Raw genomic sequence first — 14611 nt, 5'->3', positions numbered from 1 at the left:
TTAAATTATTTCGTTAGATTTAAATTATATTTAACTTAGGGGGGTGTTAGTGTTAGGGTTAGACTTAGCTTTAGGGGTTAAAAAATTTATTAGAATAGCGGTGAGCTCCGGTCGGCAGATTAGGGGTTAATGTTTGAAGTTAGGTGTCGGCGATGTTAGGGAGGGCAGATTAGGGGTTAATACTATTTATTATAGGGTTATTGAGGCGGGAGTGAGGCGGATTAGGGGTTAATACATTTATTATAGTAGCGGTGCGGTTCGGTCGGCAGATTAGGGGTTAATAAGTGTAGGTAAGGTAGCGGTGACATTGGGGGTGGCAGATTAGGGGTTAATAAATATAATATAGGGGTCGGTGATGTTAGGGGCAGCAGATTAGGGGTACATAGGGATAATGTAGCTGGCGGCGGTGTACAAGGCGGGAGATTAGGGGTTAAAAAAATTTAATAGAGTGGCGGCGGTGTGGGGGGACCTCGGTTTAGGGGTACATAGGTAGTTTATGGGTGTTAGTGTACTTTAGAGCACAGTAGTTAAGAGCTTTATAAACTGGCGTTAGCCCAGAAAGCTCTTAACTACTGACTTTTTTCTGCGGCTGGAGTTTTGTCGTTAGATTTCTAACGCTCACTTCAGCCAAGACTCTAAATACCAGGGTTAGAAAGATCCCATTGAAAAGATAGGATACGCAAATGAAGTAGGGGGATCTGCGGTATGGAAAAGTCGCGGCTGGAAAGTGAGCGTTAGACCCTTTCCTGACTGACTCCAAATACCAGAGGGCGGTAAAAACCAGCGTTAGGAGCCTCTAACGCTGGTTTTGACGGCTACCGCCCAACTCTAAATCTAGCCGTAAGTCAGTAAGAGCTCACAATGAGCTAGTTTTTTTTGTAGGTTTGGGTATGTTTGGTTGTTGTAAAACACACATTGCTGTGAACTGCAAAAAAAGGCGCTTGAGAGGTGACATGATTACTTTATATAAATATATTCAAGGCCCATATACAGAGAAGATAGCAGAAGCTCTTTTTATTCCAAGAAAATTGTTTGTGACAAGAGGTCACAATTTAAGGTTGGCGGAAAGGAGATTTAATCTCCTGCAATGGAAACGTTTTTTCACTGTAAGAGCAATAACATTGTGGAACTCATTACCAATGGAGGTAGTGAATGCCAATACCCTAGATACATTTAAAAATAGTCTGGATACATTTCTGTATATAAACAAAATTCATTGATATGATTGCTAGTATTAAATAGGTCACCTTTTAGTGGGGTTATTTAAGCTTAACTGAGCTTTTTGTAAGTATTTTAGATTTGTATAGGTTGAACTCGATGGGCTTCGGTCTTTTTTCAACCTTATCTACTATGTTACTATGTTACAGTGAACAATAAAGCTGACTGTTTCAATTTATTAAGGCTGTGTTATTTTATACCCTAGAGGACTGTGCTATTTCCCTATAACCAGGCACCAGGAGTGGGTGGTCGATTACAATATGGTGGAGAATACGGGCATAGCATAAATATGGTCTATGGGTATAAAAGTTTTCTGCAAGCTGCACTAAGAAAACTTTTGCTTTAAACTATAAGAAATAAAAGTGACACTGTGCCTTTAAGACATATACCTGCCTTGGTGTTACATGGTACTTCTAAGAGGAGAAATTTTAAAAAATGGAGGAGCTGGTGAAAGCTTTGGTGCAAGCTACTGCTGTACAGCAGGAGACAAACTGTTTACTGTCTGCACAAGTAAGCAGCATAATGGATGCCCAGCAAAAGCATAGAGCTACACTGGTTAATGTATTGCAGCAAGTCCTACAGCCTTCTGTAGCTACCCCCACTTTGTATAGGGGCGCTATATATCCGAGCAAATTACTTTCTGCATAAGTTGTCAGAGACGGATGATATTGAGACTTATCTCACAACTTTTGAGAGGATTGCTGCCAGGGAACAGTGGCCACCTGAATAGTGGGCAGGGATACTTGCACCATGTCTTAGTGGAGAAGCCCAGAAAGAATATGAGGATTTGTCTCACAGCCATGCTCAAAATTATAAGAAACTAAAAAGTTAAATTCTAACAGGCTTGGGAGTAACATCTGCAATTCGTACCCAAAGATTTAATAATTGGGTGTTTGAAATTGGAAAACTTACAAGAGCACAAATGTATGAACTGTTGAGACTTGCTCAGAAATGCTTGTGCCAGACATTAACCCCTTAGTGACCAGAGCACTTTTCCATTTTCTGTCCGTTTGGGACCAAGGCTATTTTTACATTTCTGCGGTGTTTGTGTTTAGCTGAAATTTTCCTCTTACTCATTTACTGTACCCACACATATTATATACCGTTTTTCTCGCCATTAAATGGACTTTCTAAAAATACCATTATTTTCATCATATCTTATCATTTACTATAAAAAAAATTATAAAATATGAGGAAAAATGGAAAAAAACACACTTTTTCTAACTTTGAACCCCAAAATCTGTTACATATCTACAACCACCAAAAAACACCCATGCTAAATTGTTTCTAAATTTTGTCCTGAGTTTAGAAATACCCAATGTTTACATCTTCTTTGCTTTTTTTGTAACTTATAGGGCCATAAATACAAGTAGCACTTTGCTATTTTCAAACCATTTTTTTTCAAAATTAACACTAGTTACATTAGAACACTAATATCTTTCAGGAATCCCTGAATATCCATTGACATGTATATATTTTTTTTTAGAAGACATCCCAAATTATTGATCTAGGCCCATTTTGGTATATTTCATGCCACCATTTCACCGCCAAATGCGATCAAATACAAAAAATTGTTCACTTTTTCACAAATTTTTTCACAAACTTTCAGTTTCTCACTGAAATTATTTACATACTGCTTGTGCAATTATGGCATAAATGGTTGTAAATTCTTCTCTGGGATCCCCTTTGTTCAGAAATAGCAGACATATATGGCTTTGGCATTGCTTTTTGGTAATTAGAAGGCCGCTAAATGCCACTGCGCACCACACGTGTATTATGCCCAGCAGTGAAGGGGTTAATTAGGGAGCATGTAAGGAGCTTTTTGGGGTAATTTTAGCTTTAGTGTAGTGTAGTAGACAACCCCAAGTATTGATCTAGGCCCATTTTGGTATATTTCATGCCACCATTTCACCGCCAAATGCGATCAAATTAAAAAAAACGTAAAATTTTTCACAATTTTAGGTTTCTCACTGAAATAATTTACAAACAGCTTGTGCAATTATGGCACAAATGGTTGTAAATGCTTCTCTGGGATCCCCTTTGTTCAGAAATAGCAGACATATATGACTTTGGAGTTGCTTTTTGGTAATTAGAATGCTGCTAAATGGCGCTGCGCATCACACGTGTATTATGGCTAGCAGTGAAGGGGTTAATTAGGTAGCTTGTAGGGAGCTTGCAGGGTTAATTTTAGCTTTAGTGTAAAGATCAGCCTCCCACCTGAAACATCAGACCCCCTGATCCCTCCCAAACATCTCTCTTCCCTCCCCTACCCCACAAATGTCCCCGCCATCTTAAGTACTGGCAGAAACTCTGCCAGTACTAAAATAAAAGGTATATTTGGGCTTTTTTGTGCATTTTTTGTTAGCATATTTACATATGCTTCTGTGTAGGGATCCCCCTTAGCCCCCAACCTCACTGATCCCCCACTAAACAGCTCTCTAACCCTCCCCCTCTGACTTAATGTGCGCCATCTTGGGTACTGGCAGCTGTCTGCCAGTACCCAGTTTAGTGAAAAAAAATGCTTTTTTTTTTTATAAAATATGTCCCTTTTCTGTAGTGTAGCTTTCCCCCCCCCCAAGACCAACCCCCCACCCCTTCCAGATCCCTTAGATGGTTTTGAAAAAAGTTTATTTCATTTTTTTTTTACTTTAACTTTTTTACTTTTCTGTAGTGTAGCGGTTCCCACCCGCTCCCGCCCCGTGCACGCGCCCGCCCGCCACCCCCCGTGCACGCGCGCGCCCGTGCGCGCCCCCGACGGTCCCGATCCCGCCCCCCGTGACGTCACGCGCAACACCGATGGCCGCCCACCCGCCTCCCAATTCGGCTCCCACCCACCAACGATACCGGCCATCGATGTCCGGTGCAGAGAGGGCCACAGAGTGGCTCTCTCTGCATCGGATGGCCATGTATGGTTATTGCAGGATGCCTCCATATCGAGGCATCACTGCAATAACCGGAAAGCAGCTGGAAGCGAGCAGGATCGCTTCCAGCTGCTTTCCACACCGAGGACGTGCAGGGTACGTCCTCAGGCGTTAACTGCCTTTTTTTTTAGGACGTACCCTGCACGTCCTCGGTCATTAAGGGGTTAATTCAGCCTCAAAAGTCATAGAAATGGTTGTAATGGATGGACTTCGGCAGTGGGTCAGTCAAGGGGATCCTAAAGACCCAGAAGAAATGATGAGCCTGGTTAAGACATATTTGACTGCTAAGGAATTGCACAACAATGATCCTTAACCTAAATCAAAGCTGTCTTATAAAAAAACAGTGGATAAACAGCAGCACAAAGGTCTATTCATAACCAGGAACAAAATGACAATGGTGGGAAATGGATCCCTAGGGAACTATTATGGCCAAGAGGCCAAACTGATAAACAAATAAGCGTCTAGATTATGAGTCTTGCGTTAGCCTTAAAAAGCAGCCGTTGAGGGGTTTCAACACTGCTTTGTAACGCCCGCTGGTATTACGACTCAGGCAGGAGAGGGTCTACCGCTCACTTTTTTCCGCGATTTTAGCATACCGCAAATCCCCTTACATCAATTGCGTATCCTATCTTTTTCATGGGATTTGCCTAATGCCGGTTTTACGATCGCCTGAAAAAGTGAGTGGTACACCCTCTCCTGGCAAGACTCCTACCACATTTAAAAGTCAGTAGTTAAGAGTTTTATGGGCTAACGCCGGAACATAAAGCTCTTAACTAAAGTGATAAAAAGTACACTAACACCCATAAACTACCTATTAACCCCTAAACCAAGCCCCCCCCCCCCACATTGGAAGCACTTAACTAAAATGTTTAACCCCTAATCTGCCGACCAGACATCGCCACCACTTTAATAAATTTATTAACCCCTAAACCGCCACACTCCCGCCTCGCAAACACTAGTTAAATTTTATCAACCCCCAATCTGCTGTCCCTAACTTCCCCGACACCTAACTACATTTATTGACCCCTAATCTGCCGCCCCCAACGTCGCTGCTACTATATTAAATTTATTAACCCCTAAGCCTAAGTCTAACCCTAACACCCCTAACTTAAATATAATTCAAATAAAACAAAATAAATGTACTACTATTAAATAAATTAATCCTATTTAAAACTAAATACTTACCGATAAAATAAACCCTAAGCTAGCTACAATATAACTAATAGTTACATTTTAGCTATTTTAGGATTTATTTTTATTTTACAGGCAACTTTGTATTTATTTTAACAAGGTACAATAGTTATTAAATAGTTATTAACTATTAAATAACTTCCTAGTTAAAATAAGTACAAATTTTCCTGTAAAATAATCCCTAACCTAAATTACAATTACACCTAACACTACACTATGATTAAATTAATTAAATAAATTACCTACAATTAACTACAATTAAATTAAATAAACTAAAGTACAAAAAACCCCCCACTAAATTACAGAAAATAAAAAAAAGAATTACATTTTTTTTAAACTAATTACACCTAATCTAATCCCCCTAATAATATAAAAAAGCCCCCCAAAATAATAAAATTCCCTACCCTATACTAAATTACAAATAGCCCTTAAAAGGGCCTTTTGCGGGGCGTTGCCCCAAAGTAATCAGCTCTTTTACCTGTAAAAAAAAGACAATACCATCCCCCAACATTAAAACCCACCACCCACACACCCAACCCTACTCTAAAACCCACTGAATCCCCCCTTAAAAAAACACTACCCCCTTGAAGATCACCCTACCTTGAGCCGTCTTCACCCAGCTGGGCACAAGTGGATGTCCAGAGGGGCAGAAGTCTTCATCTGATCTGGCCAGAAGAGGACCTCCAGACCGGCAGAAGTCTTCATCCAGGGGGCATCTTCTATCTTCTTCCATCCGTAGCAGAGCGGGTCCATCTTGAAGACATCCGACGTGGAGCATCCTCTTCTATCCGACGGCGACTGAAGAATGAAGGTTCCTTTAAGTGACATCATCCAAGATGGCGTCCCTTCAATTCCGATTGGCTGATAGAATCTTATCAGCCAATCGGAATTAAGGTAATCCTATTGGCTGAAGCAATCAGCCAATAGGATTGAAGTTCAATCCTATTGGCTGATCCAATCAGCCAATAGAATGCGAGATCAATCCTATTGGCTGATTGCATCAGCCAATAGGATTTTTCCTACCTTAATTCCAATTGGCTGATAGGATTCTATTAGCCAATCATAATTGAAAGGACGCCATCTTGGATGACGTCGCTTAAAGGAACCTTCATTCTTCAGTCGCCGTCGGATTTTTTTTACAGGTAAAAGAGGTTTGGAGCAATGCCCCGCAAAAGGCCCTTTTAAGGGCTATTTGTAATTTAGTATAGGGTAGGGAATATTATTATTTTGGGGGGCTTTTTTATTTTATTAGGGGGATTAGTTTAGGTGTAATTAGTTTAAAAAAATTGTAATTCTTTTTTTATTTTCTGTAATTTAGTGGGGGTTTTTTTGTACTTTAGTTTATTTAATTTAATTGTAGTTAATTGTAGGTAATTGTTGGTAATTTATTTAATTACTGTAATCATAGTGTAGTGTTAGGTGTAATTGTAATTTAGGTTAGGATTTATTTTACAGTTAAATTTGTACTTATTTTAACTAGGAAGTTATTACATAGTTAATAATTATTTCATAATTATTGTACCTAGTTAAAATAAATACAAAATTCCCTGTAAAATAAAAATAAATCCTAAGGTAGCTACAATGTAACTATTAGTTATATTGTAGCTATCTTAGGGTTTATTTTATAGGTAAGTATTTAGTTTTAAATAGGATTAATTTATTTAATTGTAGTAAATTTATTTAGATTTATTTAAATTATATTTAAGTTAGGGGGGGTTAGGGTTAGACTTAGGTTTAGGGGTTAATAAATTTATTATAGTGGCGGCGACATTGTCAGTGGCAGATTAGGTGTTAATAAATTTAATATAGTTGTGGCGACGTGGGGGGGGCAGATTAGGGGTTAATAAATATAATGTAGGGTTCGGCAATGTTGGGGGCGTCAGATTAGGGGTTCATAAGTATAATGTAGGTGGCGGCGTTATCTGGAGCGGCAGATTAGGGGTAAATAATATAATGTAGGTGGCGATAATGTTGGGGGCAGCAGATTAGGGGTTAATAAGTGTAAGATTAGGGGTGTATAGATTCAGGGTTCATGTTAGGGTGTTAGGTGCAGACATAAAATTAATTTCCCCATAGGAAACAATGGGGCTGCGTTAGGAGCTGAACGCTGCTTTTTTTGCAGGTGTTAGGTTTTTTTGCCATCTTACTGCTGACTTAAGCAGCGCTGGTATTACAGTGAGATGTGGAGCTAAATTTTGCTCAACGCTCACTTTTCTGAGGCTAATGCCGGCTTGAAGAAAACTTGTAATACCAGCATTGGCTTAAGTGAGTGGTAAGAAAAAAAGACTCGTTAGCACCGCACAACCTTACCGACAAAAACTTGTAATCTAGCCGAAGGTGTTTTAAATGTCAAGAGTTAGGGCATATTGCACATAACTGTACACAGGGGGAGGAGCCTATGCAATGTAATATTGGTGCAAGGGACAGACATAGTACAATGTTAACCTGCACCAAAATGTATTTTGTTTCCAGTGCTATGTGTTCTAGTCATTATATATCTGTGAATGTGGAGGGTAAAAGTGTACAAGTTCTCCTTGATTCAGGTAGTGAAGTTACTTTGGTAAAAAGTGTTTTGGTTCAGCCAGAAAAGTTAGATAGAGATCAAATGCTTGATATTGTCTGTATACATGGGGATACACACTCTGTAAGATACCCTACAGCGGAGGTTGAATATTAACACAGATTTTGGTATAGGTAAGTGTCGCATAGGGGCAGTGCCTCTGTTGTCCTTTGATATAGTATTGGGGAAAGACTTTCCTCACTTTTGTCGTGTGGGAGAAACCTTCAGTAGGTCATGGGATTAATCCTGGGAAGGTACAGGTGGTGGAGGAAATGGAAACCATTTTTCCATTCTCCAATATTGATGGGAAATCAGACACTGTGAAGGGGGCACCTCTGGTGTGTCTTGGCAATGAGGCAGAACCCCCTCAGAATAGTGCTTCTGGAGAGGACATAGAACTTGAGGATCTAGGGATTAATTGTGGTAATTTCTGATCTGACCTACTCTGATAGTGGTGAGGGAAAATGTTCAAGTAATTGAAGGCACTGTCATAGATCCTGAAAAATAATTGTGTTTTTCTTATTTTAAGGTGAAGAATACCCTGCTTTATAGAGTAGAAAATAAAGGGGTTGAAGAGGTGGAGCAATTATTGGTTCCCAAGTCTTATAGAAATACTGTTTTGAAGTTAACTTATAGTAATTTGTTAGGGGGGCACCTTGGAATTGAAAAGACCAAAGAAAGAGTTTTTGCACGATTTTATTGGTCTAGTATTTTCCTTTTAATAGAGAGATTTTGTAAAGCTTGTCCAGAATGTCAGCTGACAGCTCCATTTAAAGGTTACCATAATCTGCTAATACCTCTTCCTGTTATAGAGGTTCATTTTGAGCGAATGGCAATGGATTTGGTAGGGCCTTTACTAAAGTCTGCTAGAGGGCATGAGTATATTTTAGTTGTGGTGGACTATGCTACCCACTATCCTAAGGCAGTTCCTTTATGGAATACCTCCTCTAAGAATATTTCTAAGGAGTTAATGATGATGTTCAGCAGGGTGGGCAAACCAAAATAAATCCTTACAGATCAGGGAACCCCTTTTATGTCCAAAATTATGAAAAAGTTATGTAAACTTCTTAAAATGAAACAACTAAAAACATCTTTATAGCCCCCCCAAACTGACGAGCTAGTTGAGAGGTTTAATAAAACATTAAAAAGCATGTTATGTAAAGTGGTAGACAAAAATCGAAAGAAATGGAATTGTTTGCTACAATACTTTATGTTTTTCATTAGGGTGCCCCAAGCATCCACAGGGTTTTCACCTTTTGAATTGCAATATTGTAGGCATCTCAGGGGTATACTTGATATTGCAAAATAAACATGGGAGCAGGAAAATACACCTCACCGTAGTGTTATAGAGCATGTAGCACAAAATTCAAGAAAGGATGGAAGCTATAATGCTTATAGTAAGGGAAAATATGCAGAACACACAGAAAGCTCAGGAAGCCAGTTATAATAATAATGCAAGGCTAAGGGTTTTCCAACCTGAAGATAGAGCTCTAGCTCTGGTCCCTACAGTTGAAAGTAAATTCCTGGCAAGTAAGCATGGACCGTATGAGATTATTGAACAGGTCAATAAGGTCAACTATAAAATATGTCAGACAGATGTATCTGATGTAGGTTTGGGAGCAGTACTTTCTCAAGTACATGGGGGAGAAGAGCACCCAGTTATGTACTTAAGTAGAAAAATGAATTCCCATGAACAGAGGTACTCTGTAGTAGAGAAATAATGTTTAGCCATCAATTGGGCTTTGAAAACTTTGAGATATTAGCTGCTTGGGAGAATATTTAAACTAATTACTGACCATGCTCCATTAACATGGATGAGGCAAAACAAGGAGAAAATACCAGAGTGACCAGGTGGTTCCTTAGTTTGCAGCCTTTTAATTATTCTATAGAGCATAGGGCTGGTAAAGAACAAGGTAACGCAGATGGTCTTTCTCGAGTACATTGTTTATGACACCACACATAAGATAGCGCTCTTCGTGGATGATATTACGATATTCACCTCATCCCCTAAGGACACCACTCCTGCTTTAATTTCCCTTCTTGACATATTTGGATCTATGTCCTACTACAAATTGAACCCAACAAAGACGGAACTCTATGCAAGGCTATCCTCAAGATTACATACAGTATATCTTAAAAAAACATGATTTTACATTGAAAAAAGAGAACATAAAGTACAAACATCTAGATTACAAGTTTTGAGCGCTATAGGGAAAGTAAAGAACGCCACAAAAGTTGCGATATTTAACCCTCTATAGCGCTGCCATCACAAGTTTAAAAAAACCTGGCTTACACAGGCGATATAGAGATTTTGAGCTTCATACCGCACCAAAAACAAGCTGTGTTTTGACATGCTCGTGCACACTTCCCCCATAGACATCAATGGGGAGAGCTGTAAAAAAAAAACACCTGCGATCACGGAAACAAAAGCTCCGTAACGCAGCCCCATTGATGTCTATGGGGAAAAACAAAATACAGTTTAAACCTAACACCCTAACATAAACCCCATGTCTAAACACCCCTAATCTGCTGCTCCCAACATCACCGACACCTACCTACAGTTATTAACCACTAATCTGCTACTGCTGATATCGCCGCCACCTAAATAAAATTATTAACCCCTAATCGCCACTCTTGATATCATCGCCATAATACTAAATTTAGTAACCCCTATTCCACTACACCCCAACATTGCCGCAACTATTTTAAAGTTATTAACCCCTATTCCGCCGCTCCCCAACATCGGTGAAACTAAATAAAGTTATTAATCCCTAAACCTCTGTCCTCCCACATCACTACCACTAAATAAACCTATTAACCCCTAAACCACCAGCCCCCCACATTGCAACAACCTAAATTAAACTATATTAACCCCTAAACCTAACCCTAATGTAACCCTAACCCTAACACCCCCTAACTTTAACATAATTAAAATATAGCTAAATTAAAATTACAATTATTAACTAAATAAAGCTATTAACCCCTAAACCACCAGCCCCCCACATCGAAACACCCTGAATTAAACTAATAACCCCTACACCTACCCCTAAACCTTACCTTAACACCCCCTAACTTTAACATAATTAAAATATATCTAAATTAAATTTACAATTTTTAACTAAATAATACCTATTTAAAACTAAATACTTACCTGTAAAATAAAACCTAAGCTAGCTACACTATAACTAATAGTTATATTGTAGCTAGCTTAGGTTTTATTTTTATTTCACAGGTAAGTTTGTATTTATTTTAACTAGGTAGACTAGTTAGTAAATAGTTATTAACTATTTACTAACTAGGTAGCTACAATAAATTCAAACTTATCTGTGAAATAAAACCTAACCTAACTAAAACCTAAATTTACAGAAAAACAAAAAAAACTACCATTACAAAAAAAAACTAAAATATCGAAAAAAATAAAGATTATTCCTAGTCTAATACCCTTTTTTAAAAAAAAAAAAAAAAACACTCCAAAATTAAAAAACCTAATCTAGAATAAACTACCAAAAGCACTTAAAATGGCATTTTGTAGGGCATTGCCCTGAGATATACAGCTCTTTTGCTAAAAAAAAAATAATACAAACACCCCTAACACTATACAACCACCACCCACAAACTACCAAGGGCCTAGAATAAACTACCAAAAGCCCTTAAAAGGGCCTTTTTAGGGCATTGCCCTGAGATAAACAGCTCTTTTGCCCCCCCAAAAATACAAATACCCCCTAACACTATACAAACCCCCACCCCCAAACTACCAAGGGCCCTTAAAAGGGCCTTTTGTAGGGCATTGCTCTGAGATAAACAGCTCTTTTGCCCCCAAAAATAATACAAACACCCCTAACACTATACAACCACCACCCACAAACTACCAAGGGCCTAGAATAAACTACCAAAAGCCCTTAAAAGGGCCTTTTTAGGGCATTGCCCTGAGACAAACAGCTCTTTTGCCCCCCAAAAAATACAAATACCCCCTAACATTATACAAACCCCCACCCCCCCAAACTACCAAGGACCCTTAAAAAGGCCTTTTGGGGGGCCCTTAAAAGAGCCTTTTGTAGGGCATTGCCCTAAGTTAAACAGCTCTTTTGCTAAAAAAAAAAAAGCACCGCCTAAAAATATACATTACACATTTGGGTGGGCTTTTTTATTTTGATAGGGCTATTAGATTAGATGTAATTCTTTTTTATTTTGGATAATTTTCGTTTGTTATTTTTCGTAATTTAGTGTTTGTTATTTTTTGTAACTTAGTATTTTTTGGTTTTTGTATTTTGATACTTTGTAATTTTTAGAGTAGTGTTAGGTTTTTTTCAATGTGTAGTTTAGTTTAATTTATTTGGTAGTTAGGTTAATTTTAGTTTAATAATTATATTAGTTCAATTGTTAGTTTAAACTTACCATTTTAATTTGACAGGTAAGTTTTAATTTAATTTAAGATAGGTAAATTGTAATTTTAATATAAAGTTAAGGGGTTGTTAGGTTTAGGGGTAAATAGTTTAATTTGGTTTATTTCAATGTGGGGGGCTTTTGGTTTAGGGGTTAATAGTTTAGTTTAGTATATTTTGTTGTGGGGGGCTTGCGGTTTAGGGGTTAGGAGGTTTAGTATAGTGGCGGCGGTGAAGGACTTAATAACATTAGTATAGTGGGGGCGAAGTGGGCGGACGGCAGATTAGGGGTTAATAATATTTAAATAGTGTTTGTGATACAGGAGGGTGGCAGTTTAGGGGTTAATGAGTTTATTATAGTGGTGAGGATGTCAGGGAGTGGTGGAATAGGGGTTAATATTTTTTTAAGGTGGCGGCGATATTGGGAGCGGCAGATTAGGGGTTAATACATTTATTATAGTGTTTGCAATGCGGAAAGGCCTCGGTTTAGGGGTTAATAGGTAGTTTATGGGTGTTAGTGTACTTTTTAACACTTTACTTATAAGTTTTATGTTACACTCATAACGTCGCAGCCCTCATTTTCCTCTTAGTCTTCTTTGACTAGTTCCTTCTTTTCATTGGTAAGCAAAATTATTATCATGTTTTGCCTCCTGATTGATATGTGTTAAATATTTTTTTTTTTAATAAAGTGTTCTTTAACATAGGGGAATATGTTCTATGTATTTATAAATAGATCATCCTATATACATTTGAATATATCTATACCTATATATACTCATGTACAGTATATATATTGCACCAAAATACCATCATATATATATATATATATATATATATATATATATATATATATATATATGTATGAATAAATAGAACATTTTCTGCTATGCGAAGAACATTGAAATGTGAAATATTCATATTTTCATGTTGGGTTAGCGCACTTGAGTATATGTGATGGAGTTTATGCACGAATACGGTGTTCGTTTTTTTTTCTCTCTATTTTTCTTGCTCTGTTGACTTCTATTGGGGAATATGTATCTTGTACGCAATATTTTAACTGGCTTTTTCCTCGCATCAGATTAGCTCTTGTGCAAAAACAGTTTACTTTCAACTTGTAATATAAGCGCTACCTGACGCACGCAAAAAGCTTACTGCTAGCAAAGTTAGCGCTCGAGCGGGAGCGTCAAATACCGATCCACTTATAATCTGGCCCTAAATGTACTGCACTATGTGGAGAAAGAGAGAGAGAGAGAGAGAGAGAGAGAGAGAGCGAGAGAGAGAGAGAGAGAGAGAGAAAGAAAAAAAGAAAGAAAGAAAGAAAAAAAGAAAGAGAGAGAGAAAGAGAGAAAGAGAGATAAGAAAAGAGTGGGGTAAAATTGATGGATTTTTATCTAATAAATCACGTTCCAGACCAACATTTATTTTTTTTCATGCTCTTTAAAACCCTTGAAAAGGTTTATTCGGACAAAATATCACATTGTTTTAATTTGTCATCAGTTCTATACCATTTGAAAGGAAAACATCTAAAAAAAAATCCTTGTATCTTTTAAGCAGGGGTTTGTTGTCTAAATTAGAATCTCTGAAGATCTTCATTATCGGACAGATCAATACACTTTGGTATAAAGCAGTCTATGTGCAAAGGACACAGAAATAAGCATAACCAGCTGAGAAAAAGGATGTTCATTTATCTTCACTCCAGAGACAAGATATGCACATATTGACACAAACATTTAGTCACTGAAATATAATTACAAGAATATACAATATAAATCTGTGGGACAAATATGTGTTTCCAAGGAAACAAATTACATAAATAGAGAATATATGTTTTGTAGGACAAATAATATATTGTGGATATTTAATAGAAAAACTGTGTACACTGATGGCTAGTTTTCAATTATGAAATAGCATACTGCTGGGCATATTATTATGTAGTTGTTGTTAGGCATTTTTCATGCATTGTTTATTGGTTTATATAATTGTTAATGTATATTTTTATTTATTAAATGTCATGGGTTTTAAACCCATTGGAAATATAAAATGATTAGCTTAATTAGGAACTAATTGTTTGCTGGAGTGGATAGTTTTAAAGAAGGCACGTTCATGCATTTAATTATACATTAAAGAGCATGGTAATAGAGGACTAAAATTTGCTTCTTCATACTTGGTGATGCAAAATTCCATATTGTTTTCAGGCAGCACAAGTTTCCTTTAAAAAAATATAGCTAGATTACGAGCTTTGCGTTATGAGTGAAAAAGCTTCATAACGCTGCTTTTTCACTACCGCTGGTATAACGAGTCTTGCAGGTATATCTCTACTGCACACTTTTTTGGCCGTA

This window comes from Bombina bombina, chromosome 6, assembly GCF_027579735.1.
Source record: "Bombina bombina isolate aBomBom1 chromosome 6, aBomBom1.pri, whole genome shotgun sequence".
Lineage (NCBI taxonomy): Eukaryota > Metazoa > Chordata > Amphibia > Anura > Bombinatoridae > Bombina > Bombina bombina.
This window is presented reverse-complemented; position numbering follows the sequence as displayed.